Here is a 23293-nt window from a genome sequence, read left to right on the forward strand (position 1 = left end):
TCAACAAGCAGGGAGGTACAGTACCTTCTCGGAACAGCTATCCCATCTTGCAGTAGAGACACTGAGATGGTCCAAAGTCCACTCGGTCACACTTTCAGCTTGCTTCATTCCAGGCAAAAGGAATGTGTTCGCCGACAGTCTGAGCAGAACGACGCAGATAGTGAATACCGAATGGTCTTTGGATCCTCAAGTAGCCAACAAAGTCCTGACTTTGTGGGGTTCCCCGACTGTGGATCTGTTCGCTACAGCGCTGAACTTAGAGCTCCCGCTGTACTGCTCTCCAGTCCCGGACCCCAAGGCTCTCTGGCAAGATGCATTCCAACAACAGTGGGAGAACATCGATGTTTACACCTTTCCCCCGTTCTGTCTGATGAGGAGGGTGCTCAACAAGACCAGAATATCGGTCAATCTATCGATGACCCTGATAGCTCCGCTATGGCATCACGCAGAGTGGTTTCCGGACCACCTGCAACTCCTGACGGAGCCCCTGAGAGAACTCCCTCCACGTCACGAGCTACTCAAACAACCACACGCCAACATCTTCCACAAAGCCGTAGCTTCGCTTCGACTTCACGCCTGGAGACTCTCCAGCACCTCCTCGCTGAGAGAGAATTTTCGCAACAAGTTGCGAATAGGATGTCTGGACACCTGCGCAGGTCATCCGCAGGGGTCTACCAGGCGAAGTGGCGAGTCTTCTGTGGTTGGTGCCGTGGAAGGGGATATCTCTCCACTCGATGCCACTATTCCAGCAATAGCGGAGTTCTTCGTGTATTTGCGGGAAGAAATGCGCCTTTCAGTCTCGGCGGTGAAAGGCTATCGCTCAGCCTTAAGTCTAGCCTTCAGACTCAAAGGAGTGGACATTTCTTCCTCGCTGGAACTTTCTCTACTCATACGGAGTTATGAGCTTACCTGCCCTCAGTCGGAAGTGAGACCTCCTCCATGGAACGTGGTTCGAGTTCTCAGGTCTCTGAAGAGACCTCCCTACGAACCATTACGCCAGGCTTGAGATCGCCATCTTTCTTGGAAGACTGTGTTCCTGCTAGCTTTGGCCTCGGCCAAACAAGTCAGCGAACTCCATGGTCTCTCATACGACATCGCCCATTCAAGGGGATGGTGGGAGGTAACGTTCAGGTTCGTCCCCGAGTTTGTTGCCAAGACTCAGAATCCTTGAGTGCCGGACCCTAGGTTCGACTCTTTCCAGGTTTCGAGTCTTCGTTCTATAACAGATGACCCAGACCATCTCCTACTGTGCCCAGTAAGGAGTCTGAGATTGTATCTTAAAAGAACAGCTGCAGTTCGTCCCCCAAGTGCAAGCCTTGTTTGTGAGCACTGGGAAAACATAGAGGAGGGTCACCAGGAATACCATCTCGGCCTGGATTCGCAAGGTAATACACCTACCCTTGAATCCTGACCCTCCTCCGTCACGTCGCCCCAGAGCACATGATGTCAGGGGCATAGCTACGTCCCTGGCCTTCAAAAAGAACTATTCAGTGACCCAGGTCCTGCAAGATGGGGTGAGGAAGCGTCAGACGACCTTCACAGCCCACTACCTGCAAGGCAGGACACACAGGAGACTCGATACATTCTCTATCGGCCCTGTGGTGGCTGCACAACAGCTGGTCTAACCCCAGGCTCCTTAAAGGACAGGTAGCAGAAGGTTGAGGGCATTGTTACCCGGTTTTAGTCTGCATGAATGAAAAGGTTTGTCTGGCTCTTATTCTTTTCTTCATCCTCTCCTCCCTTGGAGAAAGCAGCATCCTGGGTTCTCTGCACAGCTGACCTCAAACCACTGCAGGTAAACCATGCTTCCTTGTGTTTCTAGTATTAAGATTAATACTGTCGCGTCCCCATACCCTGACGAGGTGGTATTAGGAGAGTCCTAGCCTAGATTTCCATCTGAAGAACTCCAGGTCAACTTCCTAGGACGAGTCACTCTTCTCACCTTCACACACAGCTTATGTAGGCCGCAGCAGTTGCACAGCAAAGCTAGTGAGGAGCAGGGACTCCTTATTGCCTGAGTACTTACACACTCAAATATGGAGTCCCCGGTCAAAGCCAAAGCCAGTATGGCAGGGACTTACCACCCTTCCTAAGGGGTGAGTCACCCATATTAAATAGCGTGGTTTGTATTTCAGTTACGGAACAAATGACAAATTCGTAGATAATTTGTATTTTTCCTAACTATACAAACCTTAGCTATTTAATCAAACTTGCCCACCAGCCCTATCCCCCGTGAAGTCCTACCTCTAAGCAAAGTGAAGTATTCACCAGTGTGTGTGTGTGTGTGTGTGTGTAGCAAGCTACCCCTCCCTACCCCCGCTAACTAGCGGTGGGGTAGTAAACCCTCGTTAAAACTCTAATGGCTCGTCATTCAGCTCCGCTGAAGTAATAACCCCATATTAAATAGCTAAGGTTTGTATAGTTAGGAAATAGGGATTTTGACGAAGGAAAAATCTTTTTCTGGGGAGAGACCTGTGACACCCGGTGAAAAGGGTCCTTCTTTACACTTTTCTAATATAAATCTTCCAAATATACTAGAGAAAGATAAAAGCATGGAATGCAGAGGTTACAACCCTCGCGCGAACACCTTGTTGGTGTCGTGTATTTAACAAGGGCGTGTGTAAACCACTATTCACAGGCTGTCTTCCATTTAGATAATCCCTTCATCAAAGGGGAGGGCCGTGACAGGCCCTAGAGAATACAGTTGGGCTACTCCACCGACACCTACTACTCGCGCTCTCCAGGTCATCCTTCTGTTTTGGACTTGCCCGCTAAGTCGTTTTTATTTTGTTAGGTGTGTTTCGGAAGTGATTGTCGTTAATTCAACATGACTGACGTTGCTACTTCACCTTTACCAATGTTAAGTACCATAGTTTGTTTTGACAGTTTTTTTCAGTACCGGGCATTTGTTCTCGTTCCAGTAATGTGGATTTTGGAAGAGGCTTGGCCGTCCTCGGTATCAGCAGCCATTTTGGTTTTGTTCGATTCGGTAGTTTTTCAAGTTAATATTGCCCTTCTGGTACTCTGTCATCTAGGTTATATCACTTACGTTTTATGACCAATATTATTATCATTATTTATTATTGTTTTTTACTATGGTATTTATTTGCTAGCAAGTCCAATTTGGACGAAGAATATCGATCTAGTCTTTGTTATAGTTATGTTCACGCCTCAGGAAGGTGCTTGATTTAGACTATATCTTTGTTTAATTGTTACGTTGTCGTTATTCTTCGTTCTTGGTTATTACAATTTTATCATTATTCTTATCATATTATTGTGTGATTTTGGTTTTTTATTATGTAACCTTGAGAGCGTGAGCATAGAGTGCTCGTATTCTGTTTCTACAGATACGAGTTACCCCTACTCTCGTTTTCTTTATTAAGCTCGAGTAGAGGAGGTGGATTAAATTATCTACGAATTTGTCATTTTTTATTGTTTTAAATTGAACTACCATTTATTTATCAATAACGAATATCGGTGTCAATGACCTTTGATGTCAGGATGCCAGATAACTCCTAATCAATCGATCAACCAGCCTAGGTTGATATTTCATGGATTCTGGTAAGCAAGCTTTGCAAATCCTGTGGTGTTCTGCTAATAAGGACAGCGTTATCAGCATACTCTAGGTCAGCTAATTTCCTGTTACCAATCCAGTCCAATCCTTCTCCACCATCCCCAACTGTTCTATGCATTACAAAATCCATTAGCTGTATAAACAGCATAGGTGACAGCAACACAAACCCTTGGATATCTTGCATATCACTTTCTCATAGAAAACACACAACATTCATTCCTATATTTAGCAAAAGGTAAGGAGATGCATATTGCATTCATGGATTTGGGGAAAGTATATGATAGTTGATAGGGAAACAATGTGGGATGTTATAATGTTATATGGAATTTGTGGAAGGTTGTTGCACAGTGAAATGTTTATACACAGGTAGTAAAGCATGTGTTAGGATAGGAAATTGAGTGAGTAATTGGTTTCCAGGATGAGTAATGTTGCCATGGTGGTTCAATTCGTTCATGGAATTGTGGGAGAGGTGAATGCTCGAGTGTTTGGTTGAGGACTGAAACTGATAGATGAGTGAGAGGTGAATTGTTTGTTGTTTGCGGATGATACAGTATTGATTGCAGACTTGGAGGAGACACTGGGTCGATTAGTGACAGAGTTTGGGAGGGTGTGTGTTAGAAGAAAGTAGAGATTAAATGTGGGTAAGAGTAAGGTTATGAGATGTACAAGTAGGAGAGTACAATGGAGAGTTACTTGAAGTAGATCAGTTTAAGTACTTGGGGTCTGTTGTTGCTGCATATGGTGGAGTGGGAGCAGAGGAATGAATGAAGGATGTAAAGTGTTAAGGGCAGTGAAGGGAGGGGTAAAAAATAGAGGGTTTGGAACAAATGTAGAAGTGTCTGAGGAGTATGGCTAGTGTATCTCGATTAGATAGGGTTAGGAACAAAGTAGTGAGGGCAAGAAAGCCTGTAAGAAATTAATTATCAGCTAAAGTGGATATGAATGTGTTGAGGTGGTTTGGCCTTGTAGAGAGAGTGAAAAATTGCCATCTGCTGAAGAAGGGTATGAATGGTAGAGTTGATGGTTTAGGTGATAGATGGAGTGAAGAAAGCTCTAGGTGATAGGACAATAGATGGGAGTCAAAAGTGTGTGCTAGAAATAGAAATAAATGGCGAGAAATTGTGATCTAGTTCCGATAGACCCTGGCGCTTCCTAGTAAGCCTTAGTGACCGCTGAGGTAGCGGCAGTAGGGATTTGGGATATGAAGATCCATTAGTGGTGGCTAACGGGGAAGGGTGTGCTGTGGGACCATAGCAGTACCAACCAAACTTGGCTGAAACCTTTGTCGGACTGGGAGGAGCTAAGAGAAGAAAAGCTTTTTGTTTTTTTATAACTCCCAAAATTAGGGGAAGTGCCTAGGTAAATATAGGTTGGACATTACACCAGCCACCCATTTGAGATACTACTGCTAGAAATTTCTTGGTGTCCTTTAACTGACCAGACAGTACTGTATTACATTGGATCCCTCTCTCTGGTTACGGCTATTTTTTTACTCGCTTTAGTTTATTTTACAAAATAAGAAGATAAAAGTTAAATCTAAAGTACATACCATCCTCAATTTTGGTAACTGAGGGGTTGGGTTTTTAAATTTGTCATAGCCGTTATTTCTTAATATTTTGATGTACAAATTGACACTGTGATAAATATGATGCCATAGATGTCTTTGGGCAAACTTACTCGTTTTCATTAATTAAAAAAATATTTGTCTAAAAATAATCGGGTAGGCCCCCTTGATTAAGTAATGTCTGGTTCAATGTTCTCATTGTAGGCTATGCACTGTTTTTGCTTGTAAGATTACTATTCTTTCTGGACTTGTCTACCTACTTTTGCTACTGCTGACATTTCCAAGGATGCACTTCATTCTGACCACCCAGTGAAGCACAACTGTGTTGTAATCAATACATAATTCTTACACAATTGTCTACTACCTAAATTCCATATAGATGTGGCCGTGCAAATTTCAAACTTCTTTTTTACAGTCATATAAATTCCTCATGTCTTTGCTGTTAGCTCTAGTAATTAATTTGTGTTGATTATATTACTGTGTGTTTTAAACAATCAGGGATTCATTCTCTTTACTCTGAAAGGTTCATGGCCAGGAAGTTGAATACCGTCCGCTACTGTACTTACCTTTGAGTTCATATGAAGGTCATGTTTGCAGAATACCTTTTAATTTCAATTCCAGTGTCTTCATGGGCACAAAGTATTAATTTTCTGAAAGTAAAATAAATCTAGTAAATTTATATAATGTGTAACGTAAACATAAGGTAAATATCCCACACCTGCTTTGACCTATACCGTACTATGTGATATTGACCTCAAATCGATTCAAACACCACAAAAGTTGATTCATGAGATTGAATCCCAAGAACTTCAAAATCAGTCCATTAGCTCTTAAGATATCACAGTTCTTGTGGGAGGTAGCGGCGGTGGCCATCTTGGAGATATGCCATTTAGAAGAATATGTGCATTATTATATAGATGTTATCATCTGGAAATGGTAGCTATAGACTCTAAGGATCACAAAAATGTATAAACCTCTAAATATTTTCTTTGAAGGGGCTCGATTGACTTTCTTCCTGACTATGTAAGAACTCTAGCTAGACAGGGAAGCAGTCTTCAGATGTTAGGGAAGAAGAGATGTTGCCATGGTGCTGGCTGGGTGTCAAATGAGCTTAGATGGATGGCAGAACTGAATAGTGTGTGGGCACTCGTGTCCAGTAGGACTGTCAGTTCAGACGACCTGTCAGTTAAAACTAGAAGCTGTTTTGAAGTGGTGAATGTGGCCATTAAATTTGGTATCAAGTCAATAGAGTGGAGGACTGACTCGGCCACTGTTGGAGGAAGTTGACATCATGAGGCTCAATACTACACAGTACTCTAGAAGTTTTATTCCAGCTGTGACCATGTTGTGGACTGATCTTCCTAATCGAGTAGTTGAATCGGTAGAACTTCAAAAGTTCTAACTCACGGCAAATGTTTTCATATTGAACAGGCTTACATAAGTCCTTTTATAGTTTATATATCAAATCTTTTAATGTTGTTAATGTTCATAAAACATTTTATTTTAATTTTTCATTACTTATATTTTTTATTGATTTCCTTATTTCCTTTCCTCACTGGGATATTCTTCCATGTTGGAGCCCTTGGGCTTATAGCATCTTGTTTTTCCAACTAGGGTTGTAGCTTAGCTAGTAATAATAGTAATAATAATAATAATCTGTAATAAGTGGTGAGAAGTGTGTGTGCACACAAAGAGAGCTGCAGAGATGATAGATTTAGGAACATTGAAGTATTTTATTGCAGAGTTTGGTTTAAATATTGTTGTTCAGATGGTGCTACAGAGAAGAATAGACTTGATATTTTGACGCGACTCTAGAAGAATCGGTAGGTGAGCAGTGAAGTCAAGCATGCACATCTCAGAACAGGAGCTGTAGTTGAAATAACAGAATTGTATAATAAACACTATGTAAATTGATAGAACACTATATTTAGCCAAGAAGTTAAACCCTGAAGTTTCCAGAGAATGTGTGAAGAAGGTAGTTTAGTATTGTGACTGTTGTCAGTCCATTGATACTGCTTCAGTGCACAAAGGAGGTGAATTAAAGTGGTGAAAGGAACTGGCAGTACCTAGCAATTGATGTTACTCGTTACAGACAGATACCGTATTTATCAGTGATTAACTGTAGTCCAGGTCGTTTCGCAATATGTAGGAAGTTAGAAAAATGCTCAAGTAGTATCTGCGGAGTTGAATATCTTTTTGGAAAGAGGGCTAGTTCAATACCAATTATAGGTTAATAGTACAACATTTGGGTAAATTTTTCAGAGATATGTTGTATTGTTGGAACATTGTTAGGGTGTTTCTGGCTGCTTATTGACCAGGAGGAAATGGAATAGTTGAAAGGCACCATAGGACCATCAAGGCTATTGAAGAGGGGCAGAATTAGTCCTATTGACACAGCGTTCTGGTACAACATTGCACCAAAGTTTGGACAGTAGTCTCCAATGGAGCAGATACCAGCCAAGAAACTTACTTTCAATTGAGATGTGGATGAAGTCCCTAGACACCTTTGTACTACTTAATGACATAAAGGGATTGCTAACTCCTAGAACAACATTTCTGTTGGTGGAAGGTCAAGGCATGTGTTGGGTGTGGAGCCAGTTGTAGTTCCAGATTCTCCATCTGATGGCTCAAGCAAAATGTCAAGTGATGATTTAGACTCGTAAGAATCGGTGGAACCACAAGTAGTGGTCAAAGAGAATCAGTCCATGGAAAAATTTAAGACCCGTTGTATGGATGGCCGATTAAATTGTGTACGCTGATTTTGAAGATTATGAGGGCATGTTTTGTGATTATAAGTAATTTAGAATTTTTTTTTTTTTTTTGTAATTCGACATGGCAACACTGCCACAGTGAAGTGTTGGTTAGTCTACACCTGGGGGAGTTGTCAGTCAGTTTTTGTGGAGGTAGGATGCCGTGGCTGCATGGTTGAGTTTGTGGTGAGGGACTTTTCTCTCTACTTTCCTCGTTGATTGGCGAGTTATCTTGAAGGTTGTCCATTACACTATCTGAGGGAGCTTTCGAGGTGAATTTAACTACATTTGCATACTTACCAGTTGTGAAAAGGTAGAAAAAAATCATGGGTGCTTTTGAGTAAGGTATTTGCAGTCTGTAGTCATTATAGAAGACTTACAGATTATATTGCTGGGTTCCAGTATGTGGGGGTATATGGCAGCAAGACGCAGATAATTACTAGAGCAATACCAGCTGTTGATGAACTATTTTTGACTAATCCTATGTATTAACCCACAAATAACTTTAGAGACATCTCACAAGAAGGTTTTGATTTGGTAAAAGAAAAAAATTCCCATCTTGTTAGTCTGAAAAATATACTAATAACTATCTAGTCTTGAAGTGTCTATATCTTATTAAATTAGGGAATTATAATTCAATTCCAGAACTGTGGTTTGTGTATTGTAATAGTTTTTATTCTATTTTTTTGTGGTATAATTATATAACTCCTATACTGTATCCTAACTCCCCCCTTGACTATAAAGGATTTGCTGGTCTAATACCCCAGTGTAAAAACCAATCGAGCTCGTGGAGTGGATGTCGGGCACAATCTTGCCAGGAAATTTTATCAGGTTAATACCAGTGACATTAAAAAGTTTTTCAGAAGCTGATATATTAAATTTTTCAATTTAATTCTTAGTGTATATATATTTTTTCATATTCCAGGTTGACCTGCAGCAAAATTCACCAGTGACTGCAGCACAGATTCCTCCTTTGACTTGTGTAATATGAACACACTAACACCACAAAGGAAAGTAAGCAGTCGTGCCCACGAACACCACGTAGATAAATGACCGGTTGTACCCACAAACATCACGTATAAAAGTAAGCAGTCATACCCAAACTGAATTGGTTTGTAATATAGGCACTAATTTTGTTACTGACTAATGCAGAATTTAGTTTCCTTTTACCGTGCACAACAAGTAACTTAATAATTTTAATCCTTCGCATTAACAAATCTAAGAGTTATTTAGCTGATTACCGTAACTAATCTAAGAGTTACTTAACATCTGCTGATATCCTAGATGTTTATTTTACAGTACAGTAATAGGAAGGTATAATGCATGTTAAAATCAGTGCCAGGCAAATGTTGAAATGAGAGTAGAAAGATTTTGAAATTTCTTGAATGTTAGCTGGAAAAGGATTTTGTTGTCATTGTGTTTGTTGTTAATTAGGTATGAAAACTGCACTAATCATGAAAGATAATGACACAGGTGTTGAATTAGCATTAATCAGAAGTTGATCCTACACAAAATGCAAACTCTCGTCATTTAAAAAGGGTTTACTCCGTTGCTGTTTGGCTTTGACCAGAATTAAGGAAATCTTGGGATTCTAGTAATATTGTATGGTTACCAGCATCCCATCTAGCATAATCAGCAGGACTAGCATCACCTAACTTGGCTGTCATCCCAGTCAGACTTCTGCTTCGACCCCTGTCCACTCTACGCTTCGCTTCGTTCTTTCTCTTACAGAAAGTTTGTGGTTATGAGTGTATCTCAAGTAATGAGAACCTACCCTGGTCTTGAAGGTGGACAATAATCCCGATCCTTTGTGCCCTTTATGTCATGGTAAACAATGCTCTTTTTACCTCTACTGTACTTGTGATTTTTGCAGGGACTTGGAGAAATTTTAGTCAATATTAGTAAGAAACAGAAGCCTTCCATCCCAAAGCCTGATCTTTCTCTTAAAGATCCTTCCACATCGAAGTTTCATGAAAATTTGATACCTAAAGAGGACGGCTATTCTGTACATCAGGATGTTGGTCACCCATTGTAAACTGAAATTCTTACATAGTGATACACAATTATTGGCTTTAGCTCTTATCCAGTCAGAGCAAGAGATGTTACTAAATTATGTTAGTCTTGCCAGCTTATAACAGGTCCTCCATCTCCTTAGCTTGGGAGGTCCTCTTTTTTGAATTTTCCAGATCGGAGAGTTTTCTCCTCCATGATGTAAGAGCACTCCCGGTGAGAATGTTGAAAGTATCGCCAAACATACATCACCTTGGACTCACGCCGAGAGGAGACAGATCAACCTATTTCCCTGGGTACAGAAAGCATACTTTACTCTTATTTGCATTCATGATGAGCCTGACCTTCCTTTAACTTCTAGGAGTCTTAAAGGTAAGTCTTCCCCTCAAAAAGAAGTAACCAGCTTCTCTCCAAGGAAGACCACACCTTTTTCAGATAAACCTTTCTAGGCATTACAGCCCTGGTCTTATTGTGCAAGTGCAACATTAGATCTGCACCTGCAGACCTCCAAAAGAGTGCCACACACTTTTCCAAACAGGTATAGATAAGTGTTCTTTAATGGCATCTCAGTCGGGAACAAGCAAACAAATATTCGTGTGCCTCCTGAACATGTCTTTATCACACGTCCCAGATTAGACGTGCCACCCATCCCATCTCGCTCACAAACGGCATACAAAGCCACTATTCCACAAGCAACAACAACTCGTATTGATGTGACGTGAACGAATTTTCATTCTTCTACTAGATTAATTTGTACCATTTTAGGTCCCACTAGAATTGGTAATTTCAAGTTATCCATGGTTATGCTTGTACCTAGATCATTTGAAATAGGTGTGGGAAATTTTAAACGAAAGCCTAGACGAGCACAGTTTTGGAGGAAACAGCAGCAGAACCTTACCTGCCATTTCCTTGTATCACATAGACTACAGTCTTTTGAGACCAACCTCCCTAGAAGACAGGTTGAACGTCCTGCCATATTTTATTCGGTACAAAGATAATGTTTAGACGCTCTTGGGATACACCAGATTGGTCTTATTCGTCTCTACAGGTTTCTATTTCTGAGGAGATAAAACTTCTCTCCCTTCTTCCTCTTATGACCACGAGTCTCGTACTCAGTTAAATCAAAACTATATGTTCGGGTTCTATTGTTTTATCTCTCATTAAGACCCAGACAAGAGAGGAAAGACATGCCAGAAAGAGTGAAAAATAGATTACTTTTTCAAAGCAAGAACAAAAAACTTCTGATGTAAGACAATACTAGAGATCCAAATCAGACGACTATCACGATCGAGGACTCCCAAACAAATTACAGACAACAGCAGATACTTCTGTGGTTCCTCCCTTAGAGGTACCAACATCAGGTCTTGGGGTGGTCTTTCTCCAATTTTTTGTAAATTATGAGCCTGATTAGGTGTATAGATGGACTTGGCAAGCTCCCAAGTTTCATGTAGGCCCTGTACAATTGACTGCCTTTTTCAAGAGCGTCTGGAACCGTACCATAAATTCAACATGCCATTCTCGAATAAAGCCAGAGAACTTACTAAAGTAGATTTGAACTTTGAAATTATCTCCACCTTTCTTATCCTATTGACCTGGATGTCACAAACTTTACTCCAGGCGCATAGGAGCATTGTATGATAAACTTAATCATCTTTTGTCTCTATTCTCAACTCTTGAGCTGCAGAATATGAAAGTTGCAGCCATGTTGGCCTTCCAAGCATGTTTCTGGCTCAACGACTGGTCATGGGCTGTCATATTTTTCTATTTCAGATAACCCTAATGATAGAGATCAAAAGGGCTGTATGAGGACTAGTACTGTATGTTCGTGGGCAAAGCTCTAGAATTTGTTCTTCACCATGCAGCCTCCAATTTGGGTAGGTACCTGCATCCTCAAGAGGAGGAATGCACTACTAGCTAAGTATTCTAAGCAAATGATGCAAAGAGATGCTTTTTAAGAAATTCCAGAGTTATTGACCACCCTACACTATTCCCTCCTGCAGCATGTAATTTTTTTTCCCCACCTCTTTACCGACTCCACAGGCATCTCCTCTCAAGCAGGTATCACAGCGTAGGCTGTTACCCGTAGAATGCTTCCTTATTTAAAAACCAGGACTCCGCATCTTCCTTTTGTCATAGAGCTTCCCATTTAGGAAGCCATGTCCCCCAGCTTACCACTTACCAGTGGGGAGATGATTACGAAGTCATTAGTCGAGGTGGTAGTAATTTTGGGGGGATCCTTGGGCAGTGGAAGTATAAAGCTCAGGGTATCGCATCCTGTTCACAAGCTATCTCCCACCACTATCTAGGATTCCGACGATCCTATCGTTTTTTATGAGGGGATCCCAGAAAGACCTGTTACTGGAGAAAGATATCTCAATGCTCGTGAAGAATGCTATAGAGGAAGTCTTAGGAAAATCCCCAGGTTTTATCAGCAACATCTTCCTGGTAAAGAAACATACAGGAGGCTGGAGACCTGTCATAAGACCTTTCCTGCTTGAACCAGTTTGTGCTCCAAACGAGGTAAGAGATGAAGACACCAAGTACAGTAATTCAAGCCATCTGAAGGAACGACTTCCTGCTGACCATAGACCTGAAAGATACCCATTTCCAAATCCCTATTAATCTTATTCAGAAACAGTGTAACCTTTAGAGGTGCTATAATTTGGCCTGTCCACATCACCACAGGTATTACCAGGGCTGTGGAGTCTGAGTCGAAGCAATTTTGAGGGAGTGTGATTTGTTAAAATTATCCCGACTCCAACTAGATCTTATCAAATTCCAGACGAGTTCAGTAATATCATTATTTTCATTTTTTCATATGTGATTTTATTTAGTTCTTTAGTGACTTCATACTGCTAAAAAAGATTTTGAAGTTTGTTTTCATTTAATATTGAATATTAAAAATGTTCACTAAGGTGGAGCTGGCTTTCTTCATAATACAAAGTTTGTTTGAGTGCGAGTTTATTTTTCCTAACTCTGTCATCATCAGTTTCATTTTAATAGGACTGTACAATGTACAATAATTCAGAAAAAGCAGTCACTTAACCAGACTTGTCGATAGTACACTAACATCTAGTAAAAGAACTTATTTATTTTCTAGCAATTAACGGTATAATTGCTTTGGAGTAAATATTGCATCAAGGAGTCAAAATCGTAGGTACCAAAAAGAGAGGAGTTGGAGTCTGAGTCGAAAGGTTTTGGTACCGACTCCACAACCCTGGTATCAACTCTGGTTTCCTTATGGGTACACACCATGGGGATAACTCTCTTATTAAGGTACCTGGACAACTGGCTTCTTGCAGTCAAGATCACAATTCATTCGTCACAGGAACCTCCAGCTCAACTTTTGTCAAGAGCTGGGGTCCGGCGAACCTTGAAGTCCAGTCTCGTCCTTTAACTCTCATATGGTACATGGGCATGGATATAGACAAGGCCCAAGCCAGAGTGTATCCATCCTCACAGAATCCAGAGCATCAGACAGGTTGCAGTTCCCTTTCTTGAAAAGGCAGGCCATTCATGGTAGAAGTTCCTGGGCCATCTTTTCTCCCTAGAGAAGCTACTGTAGTACCCTTCCGGAAGATGCATCTTTCTTTCTAATGGGTGCTGAAGAGTCAAAGGTTACAGATATCAACCGCCCCACCACCATCAGCTTTTTTAAAGATCTCCCGAGATGTGAAGACACACACTCTTGTGTTGGCTAAAGGAGAAGAATCTGTTAGCTGGATCTCCTTGACAGGTTCCAACTCAGTTTCTTCTTTTATCCCATCTAAGGAAGGAACAGACTTCAGGTAAATGGTCACAGGAATACAAGTCCTTCCACATATATTACCTAAAGTTTGAAGGCAGTATACCTAGTATTACTCCACTTCTCAGTGACAATCAAGGGTCACTTGGTAGTGATTATGAGCAAGAACACCACTATAGAGACTAACATCAACAAACAAGGGCTCTGTATCCCATCTACTATGCCAGCTAGAGGTGGGAGTTCAACATCTGGTCCAAGTAAATGCCATTCACCCTTCAGCAAGATTTCTTCCAGAGAAGAGGACCGTAATGGAAGTCAATTTGAGCTGACTAGGGACAACAGTTTGTTCAGAATGGTCTTTGAATTCTCAAGTGGTAACCAGTCTCCTGACTTTGCGGGGTTCCCAATTATAGACATGTTAGCCTTTCATCTGAGCAACAAACTCAGTTTTCCATATTCTGACCCAGCTGCAGTGATGGATGCATTTCAACATCCATGGGATGGAATATCATTTATGCCTGATCCGTGAGGTGCTGAACAAGTCATCAGAAATTCTAAGCAATAACGCTGGTCGTGCTTAAGTGGTACGTGGTGTACGACGTAGATCGTCAATATTTTCTCAAAAGTTACAAGGGAACATCCAGACTGGCCAAAACTTCTACCTCAGGCTTATGTGAAAGTTTTACAAAGCACCTCCTTGCCCGTCTAAACAGCTGGAGATTTTCCAGCACCACCTGAAAGTTTTTGAGACACTGTGGAGCAACTTCCAGGGTACCTCCACATGCATCCGCAGCAGTCTATCTAGCAAAATCGGTCACTTTTTCTGCAATTGGTGCCATAGAAGGGCTTATTTCTGCTCAAGGCCATTATTCCACTGATTGCAGATATTTTAGTTTTCCTACGGGTAGAGAAACTTCTTTGGTCACAGTGGTAAAAGGCTATCACTCAGCTTTAAGCCAGATTTTAAGACTGAAGGGAGTTGGTCTCTCCTCAGGGAAACTCTCAGCTCTGATAGTTTCAAGCTGTCTTACCCACCTTGGGTACTCACTCCCCCTCCACAAAGTATGATTAAGGTTCTGATGTCCCTAAAGATGGCACCATATGAACCCCTCCAGGAAGCCTCAAATCAAGACACTATTATTATTATTACCAACTAAGCTACAACTCAGTTGGAAAAGCAAGATGCCATAAGCCCAAGGGCTCCAACAAGGAAAAACAGCCCAGTGAGGAAAGAAAATAAGGAAATAATGATATAAGAAGTAATGAACAATTAAAATATTTTGACATTTCATATACTGTATAAACTATTAATGGACTTATGTCAGCCTGTTCAACATAAAAACATTTGCTGCAAGTTAGAACTTTTGAAGTTCTACCGTTTCAACCACCCGATTATGAAAATCATTCCACAACTTGGTCACAGCTGGAATAAAACTTCAAGAGTACTGTGAAGTATTGAGTCTCATGATGGAGAAGGCCTACTGTTACAATTAACAGTGTGCCTAGTATTACGAACAGGATGGAACTGGCCGGGATGATCTGAATGTAAAGGATGGTCGGAATTAAAAAAAAAAAAAAATCTTATGCAACATGCATAATGAATTAATTGTACGAAGGTGCTAAAGATTAAGATCTAGCTCAGGAATAAGAAATTTAATAGACCATAAGTTCCTGCCCAACAAATTAAGATGAGAATCAACAGCTGAAGACCAGACAGGAGAACAATACTCGAAACAAGATATAATGAAAGTAATTAAAACACTTCAGAATAGATTAATCACCAAAAATCTAAGACTCCATTGGCCAATTTTTTGTGCAATTGAAGAAGACTCAGACCTAATGTGTTTCTCAAAAGTAAATTCGCTGTCGAGAATCACACCTAAAATTTTGTCATACAAAGTTAAAGAAACATTATCAATGCCGAGATCCGGATGTTGAGGAGCCACTGTTCTTGACCTAAATACAATCATACGTTGAGTTTTCTTAGGATTCAACTTCATACCCTATAATTTGCACCATGCACAGATCTCTATTAAGGGATTCAGCAATCCCAGATCTCTACATTACATAGATAGAATTGATGGAGAGAGAGTAGCATCATCTGCATATGCAACCAGCTCGTTTTCTAACCCAAACCACATTTCATGTGTATACTGTATGAAAAGTAATGGACCAAAAACACTACCCTGAGGAACGCCAAATATCACATTCCTATACTCACTATGGTGTCCGTCAACAACTCTTTGTGATTTATTACTTAAAAAATCAATAATAATGTTAAGAAACAACCCACCCACTCCCAACTGTTTGAGTTTGAAAACAAGGGCCTTATGATTAACACTGTCAAAGGCAGCACTAAAATAGAGGCCAATCATACAAACTTCCTGACCACAATCAAGGGATTTCCGTACAGTTTTGGGGATTGTAAGGGCATCACATGCCCCAACCTTTACAAAACTAAATTGCAAACTAAGGAACAGATGATTACCTTCAGCTAACCTATTAAGATATTTTGCCATAAGACTTTCAAAAACATTAGCTAATATGGGAGTTATAGAAATTGGGCGGTAATCAGTTGGGCTTGAGCCACAGCAAACACATTTACTTAGTGGAGTAACATTACCAATTCTCCAACTAGTGCTAAAATCTTTTCTTCTTGCTAACTAGCGCAAAATAACCTAACTTTGGAGCTCAGAAACCTGCAGTGTCTTCATATAAAAAAACAAAGGAATAATAGCCTACCATTTGGGTCTACACCTCCGCATCAAGATCCATCACGAGAGCTTTAATTTAACAAGACTGAAAAGCTGAACAAGTTAGTTTAGCCTCAGGAAAACAGGAATGAGGAAGTTCTAGTTTCTCATTACTCTGCTTACTGTCAAATCCATCTGCAAAAAAGGGTTGTCTTTTCCTTTGGACAGTGAGTGACTGAGCCATCTGGTTTAAGTAAAGGAGGAACTGTTGCATCTACACCAAAGAGTGCAGATTTAAGGGTAGCCCACCACTTATGCTCCTGGGCTGTTCCGGAAAGGGTTTCTTTTATGGTTAAATCGTATTCTGTTACAGGTGAAGCATAAACTCTGAGCAAAAGCTCTAAGCTGAGTATAGTTATTACAGGTCAAATCTGATCTGTTACCCTTCCAAAGATGATAGGCCTCCTGCTTCTCCAAATAAGCATGTCTACAATCATCATTGAACCACTGTTTGTCCTTCACTAGATTTTCATTCAAAGGGACAACAGGATCAACACTACTATACAATTGTGACCAATCAAGCCCAAAATATCAAGCAAAATCCCATTCCAGTCTGCTTGACATTTCATCTTAAATGGGTATGATACATCAGGGACAGGCAGCTCATTCTTCACTACCAATGAAATAGAAGCATGATCCGAGGTCCCAACTGGAGAACCAACCTTACTGTTATAACACCTGGAGAGTCTTTGCATACGAGGTCCAAGCAGTTACCAGACCTGTGAGTGGCTTCACTTATGATTTGCTCACAGCCTGATTCAGAGGTAAAGTCTAAAGTTCCTAAGCCATGACGATCGGTAGGAGAAACAGAATTTAACTCCCTATGATGAGCATTGAAATTACCAACAAAGATAGAAGAGGCCTGTCTATCATCTTTTAGTATCTTACTCTTAATGGTAGGAAGACAATTGAGGATAGAATCATCCATGTCTGGATTCTGGTAGATTGAACACAAACTTTTATTACCTGAATCTCATGACATCCACATTCATAGCAGGACTTAAGAGAAGCAGGGTATTCAGTCCCAATATACACCACCATTCTCCTGGCCCTAGGGATGGCATCGCGTTTAAGGATTATTAGCCTCTCAAAACCAGTTTTAAGGAGCTCAGATAAGAGCTTCATATTAGAAACCAAAGTTTCTGAGCACAGAAGAATATCATACTGTCTGGACGCAACTGTAAGGTCTTGAATATTTGCATGAAGACCACGAATATTGAAATACAGTAATCTAGGATGTACTGGTCCCGGATTTTGCTCAATGTCTCCAGAGACTCTGGTCTCAAAACTGTCTTCCTTCTAGTTTTAGCTTCCTCGTGGCCTATCTTATTTCATGCTCCAAGGTGTGGAAAGATCTATCATTCTCTCTTGTAGAAGAGTATTGTCAAAATCAAAAATCCATCAATTAATGATAATAGACTTGGCTCCTCCATTTCGGTGATCAGGAAGTTACTGAAAATCTGGACAGTTTTTTACTTTGTCCTGAGAGGTCGATCATAGTTACAGTACCTTAAAATATCTGTTGTCTTCTGTCTGTCCATCCCAACTTGCTTGTAAGTGCATGTTGAAACAATAAGGGATTAATATAAAACAGTATCTTTCTGGTTATGTGAAGTCATCCTTAAAGCATATAAATCTTTGGGAGCCATTCACAATGCTTACGACTTAAGTGGTGTTGCTGCAACTTGGCGTTCTGCAAAACCACTTGGTAGCTCAAGGTCCTTAGTGCAGGTGTTTCGAAGAGACAGACTACCTTCACTGCACATTACTTTAAAAAGACTCCACCCACAGATCACAGCATACCTTCTCTTTGAGCCCAGTGGTAACTTCCCAATAAATAGTCAGACTTATGCCTTTGCAGGACAGTCAACCCCTCTGTCACAATTGTCTGCTATTCTCAGCGTAAGTGTGTATAAGAATAGAATGAATTAGTTCTTACTTCTCTTCCGAGCATCCCTTCCTTGGGAGTTTCAGCATAGAAGACCACTTATGCAGCTAAGAATATATGACTTTATTTTTCAATTTTGAACATTGAATTTATTTTAAATTTTGTCCATACAAAACCACAAACTTAGGACTATGACTCAGTCACGCACCTCTTCACAAGGTTGATATTTGGACATTGCTTCCCATACAAGTCGTTAGATATTTTGATTTTTATCCCATGGATCAAGGGTCAGGTGGATGCCTTGTGTTTCACAGACTTCCTCCCACCTGAGGAAGACTGCCTTTTAAATGACAAGGGTTTGTATTTCACATAGGAACAAAGTAAAAGTTTAAAAAAAATTTTTTTCCTAGCTATACAAACCCGAGTAATTTAATCTACATTACCCACCTCATCCAACCCTCAGTCTACATGGTCTGCCTCATCCATCCCTCAAATCTTGACCATTAGCAAGGGGTACCAATGACTCTGCAGCTCCTACCCTGTGTGGGTGGGAAGCTTGCTACCATAGAATGTTACCAGAATCCCATGATTTTTTTTTTCCTACGAAAAATAAATTTCTGGGCTCAACCTGTGCCGCCCAGTGAAATGCTCCTTAAGCACCATTTCTAAGGTATATAGCTGCTATATATATTACCAGAGAAAAATTGCATAGGAATGCCAGGTTGAACCCAGCTCGCTCACCTACACTAGGTGTCGGTTTATTACTGGGGGCGAGATAAATCATAACCAGAGGCCTCGCACCAATTAGAGATTTTCTCTTAAAAATCCCTGAAACAGCGAGGTGCCGTTCAACATCTATGCTACGTAAGCTACTACTACCAACCCAACCCACGCTAGTGAACTCACTCCTATTATAGCACCCGTACTGGATACGTCTCGCGTTTTTTTGTCTGGTGTTTCTTTGGTGTTTTCTACGCTTTTTGCTCTGATGTCGGACTCTCAGGTCTCCCCATCCAAGTTAAGTACCAGATCTATGAGTTTTGAGCTTTGGGAGGTAGCATTGCTTTTTATTGTTAATTATTCAAGTGTTATTGTCTCGATGTTCCGACCGTCCGAAGTCTTTTGGCGCGCTCCCCTCCCTTGCTCGTTCGTCACGTTTCACAATGAGTTTCATTACTGATCGTTATCCGTTTCGAACATTATTTGGAGTTATTTCACCATTACACCTATTTTTATTGCGAGTCTTTTAGATCCAGTTTAATTTTTAGATCATCTATTCATCATAGCTTGTTCTCGGTTGGCATGCCTGCCTTCGGGCTCAGTCTAGTTGGTTTCGCTCATGCCTTATTTATTGTCAGTTTCAATATTTATCATTGTTTACGCTACGATTACCATCTAGTATCATTATTTAGTTTGAGTGGGACTCTCGAGACACGGATATTTTATTACGAGAGGCAGTTATTAGCATCTTACTGTCGACATCTATCCGCAGTAGATTCAGTTGGTACCCGTGATCAGAGCGTCTCACCCGCTCTACAGGCTCCCCGTCATACCCCCCCCTGCCATCTCCTGCGTCCCCCTCTTACTGATTTGTTTTATGCATGCTTATTCCAGTTCAATGCTTACATTATTTGATATTTAGTTGATCATTATTACTGTTCTGTTATGATCTCTGTTCCGTATCCGATTACAAACCAGGCTTTTATGTACTTAGTTATATCGGACGGGTTGGTATTTCTGTCTCATATTATCACGTGATCTCCTTGTTCCCCCTCATGGACTTGTTCTCGCTTCCCCACTATCTCGCCCCCAACCCAGGGGTCCCTCTCCTACTGTTCATTGTGTGTGGTTTAACTCTACGGCCGAGTCTTCTCGTACCTCAGTTCTCCCACCACCTTCCCCTCCCCCTCATCCCTACCGGGATTTATTACGATTCATTAGTGGGTGGCGAGACTTCCCCCGGGGTTTTCATCCAGTACACATGTACCTGGTCGTTCCCGTTTTCTTCCCCGCCGCCCTGATTGACCATCAGCGGCGAGGAGAGAGAACTAGGCTCGGCCGGGTTGCAATTTTACTATTTCCGTACTCGACGGAATCCGTATTATTTTAAATTACACCCTGGATATGGAGAGTTATTGTGTTTGTTAGGATACAAGTATGTTCCGCAACCTACGGAACTCCCTTTATGATTAATTCTTACCAGTTTTACATTGAGTGCTTTGTCATGCTACCAGTTTTCCCGTCCGTCCCGTGTGTCACGGAACTGTCCTGTTTTCTCCCGTCACTGGGGAATCTTGCTATGAAGGTTTGAATTTAATGAGTGTGTCTTACGACAGATTGCTAGGCCTCCGGGCCCCCCGCAACTGCTTCCCGGGTCTGACGGGACTGATTTTAATATTACGACTCTACTCTTTTACATTATGGACGGGAAACTATATCTTTCGCCATGGACAATTCACTTTGAAATGATCATAATACGGAACTAAAATTTTTTCTCAGAGGTTTATTTTCTAGGATTACTGTTACATATCCTTATTCTACATTTAAGTGCATCCTGACTTAAGTTTAACCCTGGATAGGTACGGTCCTCGGACACCCCTTTAAGGGTATACTCGGACGCGAACGACCCCGACGCCAAAAAAAATTCTTGAAAAATCCGTTTTTGCAGTAACCTCCTTTTTTCTTTTGCCAAAAAAAACTTCAATGAATGCTTAAAACAACTGTAAAGATAAATACTACTCATCTGCAGAAAAACTATTTATTACAAATATTTTAAAAAATTAAGTAGAAAAAAAAAAAGACCTGACATAAAAATTCATAAAAAAAAAGTTTATACATATATACACAAATCCTTTTAGGAATTGATTCTTGAATGTTTAGGACACATCTTGATGTATTTTGGATGAAGTCAGACCCATGGAGGTGAAGATCTGAAATGAGAAAAAAAGGGTAACTTTTTTTGGCCAAAAAAAATTGTCCAAATTTCATGAATTTTTTTGGGTACCCAAATGAAATAGGAAGTGGCTAATTTTTTTAGGGAATAAACATATGTTATCCTAAAATAGAAATATGTAAAAAAATCTTCATTATTTTGTAAATTACATTTATATCAGGGGCCATATCTAAAGGTAATTTTTTGAGTACTTGGAAATTTCGTAAAAAAATACATATATTTAATATATAATATGATATTTATGCAGGTAAAAATATACCAAAATATCACAAATTCTATAGGGAACAAGAATATATATAGATAGGGCAGCTTACGCTTCGGATATGTCCACAAAATGGCCGCCAACCACACTGACTCAGACTCCCTAATCTGCCACTTGAAATGTAGGAAGGGTATGTCAATTTCAAGGTGTTATTTACTAATCTAATTATTATTGGATATGCATAAAAATTGTATGGTGGGTTGCTGGATAATTGTCGATTATTTTACGAATATAAAATTAAAATTCTGACCCAAAAAATTTTTTTTGAAGGGAAATAAAATCGAAAAAAAAAATGTAAAACAATATTTTAGCTAAAAAAATTTGATGATATTCAATCAAAAAAAAAGTAAACAAAATTTTCCGACAAATAAACATCTAGAGGAATCATTACTCTGTGATAGTTCCTTAGTACGTAGTAATTTTGAAAGAATTGGGAAAAAACGAAAAAATGGCAGTCACCGGAAAATCGAACACATACCTATATATACGCCATATCTGGCTAAAAAAAAGATAGGCATGGGTAGCCAGATCATCTAGAAACACTTTCCAACACTATAAAAATATAAGTTTTGCGACACTACTTGCCAATTCCTTACAGTAACATGACTAAGCAAAAAAATGCAAAACAAATAAAAAGGGGCACTCGTGGAAAAATGGCCATTCTAATATACGGCATTTCAGAAAAAAAAAATTTCAGCCACGTGCTAGGCAAACCATCAAGGCATATTTTCCGACAAATAAACATATAAATGAAATATTACTCTGTGATAGTTCCTTAGTACGTAGTAATTTTGAAAGAAATGGGAAAAAACGAAAAAATGGCAATCACAGGAAAATCGAACACATACTTATATATACGCCATATCTGGCTAAAAAAAAATAGGCATGGGTAGCCAGATCATCTAGAAACACTTTCCAACACTATAAAAATATAAGTTTTGCGACTCTACTTGCCAATTCCTTACGGTAACATGACTAAGCAAAAAAATGCAAAACAAGTAAAAAGGGGCACTTGCGGAAAAATGCCCAACATTCTAATATACGGCATCTCAGATAAAAAAAAAGACATGCACGTGTTAGCCCAACCATCAAGGCACACTTTCTAACACATAAACATGAAAAAAAAATCAATAATATACGGCAATTCCTTACTACGTAGTAAATTTTTACAAATATTGAAAAAAAAACAGAAATTGGCAACCGCAGTTAAATACCCAATATACCAATAACTACGTCGTATCTGACAAAAACAAAATCACGCATGGGTAGCCAGATCATCTAGACACACTTTCCAACATTAAAAAAGCAAAAGTTTTACGACACTATTTCGCAATATCTTACGGAAAAATGACTTGGCAAAAAAATAAAAAAAAATTAAAAAGGGACACTCGCGGTAAAATGCCCGACATTCTAATATACGACATCTCAGATAAAAAAAAAGACATGCACATGTTAGCCCAACCATCAAGGCACACTTTCTAACACATAAACATGAAAAAAAAATGAATAATATACGGCAATTCCTTACTACGTAGTAATTTTTACAAATATTGAAAAAAAAACAGAAATTGGTAACCGCAGTTAAATACCCAATATACCAATAACTACGTCGTATCTGACAAAAACAAAGTCATGCATGGGTAGCCAGATCATCTAGACACACTTTCCAACACTAAACAAGCAAAAGTTTTACGACACGTTTTGGCAATATCTTACGGAAAAATGACTTGGCAAAAAAATGAAAAAAAATGAAAAAGGGGCACTCGCGGTAAAATGGTCCTCGTGGTGATGAAC

The 23293-nt window shown here is 40.0% G+C and overlaps 1 protein-coding gene and 1 long non-coding RNA gene across 3 annotated transcripts in view; one reads left to right on the plus strand and one right to left on the minus strand.

The window, feature by feature from the left end:
* LOC137658497 (adhesive plaque matrix protein-like) overlaps positions 1 to 23293 on the minus strand; it is a 1563467-nt gene that overhangs the window by 581652 nt on the left and 958522 nt on the right. The window lies entirely within an intron of this gene.
* The window catches only part of LOC137658498 (uncharacterized), a 76676-nt gene that overhangs the window by 43664 nt on the left and 9719 nt on the right, over positions 1 to 23293 (plus strand). The window contains exon 2 of the long non-coding RNA XR_011047344.1: positions 8814 to 8972. This is a non-coding gene — a long non-coding RNA (uncharacterized lncRNA). The remainder of the gene's footprint in view (positions 1 to 8813; positions 8973 to 23293) is intronic.

This window comes from Palaemon carinicauda, chromosome 19 (genome assembly GCF_036898095.1).
Source record: "Palaemon carinicauda isolate YSFRI2023 chromosome 19, ASM3689809v2, whole genome shotgun sequence".
Lineage (NCBI taxonomy): Eukaryota > Metazoa > Arthropoda > Malacostraca > Decapoda > Palaemonidae > Palaemon > Palaemon carinicauda.